A 1,841-nucleotide genomic window follows, 5' to 3' on the forward strand; every position below is an offset into this window, starting at 1 on the left:
ATTCTTTCCAGATAAAAACCTAAAATGGAGGGGTTGGGGCTTTGGCTCCAGGATCAAACTCTATCTTGTGGTAGACTGCCCTCCTAGGGAGCTCTTGGGCAACTAACTTGTGGGGCATGACATCCCAAATTCATCATTTACATTAGGAATTTCCTGACAAAAAGTCTTATGTGTATTGGATCCGCTCTTCTGTTAGCATGATCACATGAATGAGATTCTTCTTATTCTTCCTAACATGAAATTTTGCATAGAAGGATTGTTCATGTTCACGCCGCTGAGGTTGTTCCCACCATTGAAATAAGAGTCTAGGTGTGTTTTTCTTACTAATACGGAGAGGGTTCCGAATGATAAAAACCAATCCAAAACTTCTTCGTTTCGTTGGTAGAACCCACGCCAACTCTTTTCTCTAAATAATAGAGAGATCTTTTGATAGTCTCACTTCTATCAATGCAATGAAAGAACTATCCCTTCCTATTTGTTTGTCCTAATGAGACAAAAAAGAGCCTCCTTCTTTACCACTTTAGGGGATGGGGGTGAAGGGGGGTTTAGATACAACTGGGGCAAAGTGGTTTATGATTGAATCTCAGAGGCATTCTTATCATTTGGTAGATCCAAGTCCATGGCCTATTTCGGGTTCACTCGGAGCTTTGGCAACCACCGTAGGAGGTGTGATGTCACGCACTCATTTCAAGGGGGTGCAACACTTCTCAGTTTGGGCCTAATATTTCTCCTTTATACCATGTTCGTATGGTGGCGGGATGTTCTACGTGAATCCACGTTGGAAGGGCATCATACAAAAGCTGTACAATTAGGACCTCGATATGGTTCTATTTTCTTCATAGTCTTGGAGGTTATGTTCCTTTTTGCTTTTTTTGGGCTTCTTCTCATTCTTCTTTGGCACCTACGGTAGAGATCGGAGGTATTTGGCCCCCAAAAGGGATTGGGGTTTTAGATCCTTGGGAAATCCCTCTTCTTAATACCCCTATTCTCCCTTCATCCGGAGCTGCCGTAACTTGGGCTCATCATGCTATACTCGCGGGGAAGGAAAAACGAGCAGTTTACACTTTAGTAGCAACCGTTTCACTGGCTCTAGTATCCACTGGCTTTCAAGGAATGGAATATTACCAAGCACCCTCCACTATTTTGGATAGTATTTATGGTTCTACCTTTTTCTTAGCAACTGGCTTTCATGGTTTTCATGTGATTATAGGTACTCTTTTCTTGATCGTATGTGGTATTCGCCAATATCTTGGTCATCTGACCAAGAAGCATCGCATTGGCTTTGAAGCAGCTGCATGGTACTAGCATTTTGTAGACTTGGTTCGGTTATTCCCATTTGTCTCTATCTATTGGTGGGGAGGTATATGAAAGAAGGGAACGAATAAGTGGATTGAGGAATAAAAGCTCGAAGACAAAGAGAACTTCTCCGGGTACTCAAGATATTGTGTTTGGAGAGGTGTAGATTGTAGATTCCAGCCGAGAAGACCAGGAAAAGATAAGGATAAAGAATGTCATATATCTCAGGAGCTAGATCACTTCCCGATGAACAAGTCAGAATTGCCTCAACAAAAATGGATGGAATTGGACCGAAAAAAGCCATTCAGCTTCGTTATCGATTAGGTATCAGGTGCATAAAAAGGAAATCAAGTTTGGGAAATGCCACCAAGGAAATGATTTATGGACCATAGTCATTGCTAGATCTCTTATTGCTTTATTTTCCTGCATCTGGACAAGAAGATCTATTTCTCCCTTCGGGGTGACGCTAGCTGAACTTACTTAGAAATGGTCAATTTTTCCTGCCTTGGAGTAATGATTCCACCATTGCATTTTAGAAACGAAGA

The 1,841-nt window shown here is 41.8% G+C and overlaps 1 pseudogene; it reads left to right on the forward strand.

Annotated features, from left to right (window-relative positions):
- Positions 1–327: 327 nt before the first annotated feature.
- On the forward strand, positions 328–1,426 carry LOC123058176 (cytochrome c oxidase subunit 3-like; annotated as a pseudogene).
- Positions 1,427–1,841: the final 415 nt, after the last annotated feature.

This window comes from Triticum aestivum, chromosome 3A, assembly GCF_018294505.1.
Source record: "Triticum aestivum cultivar Chinese Spring chromosome 3A, IWGSC CS RefSeq v2.1, whole genome shotgun sequence".
Lineage (NCBI taxonomy): Eukaryota > Viridiplantae > Streptophyta > Magnoliopsida > Poales > Poaceae > Triticum > Triticum aestivum.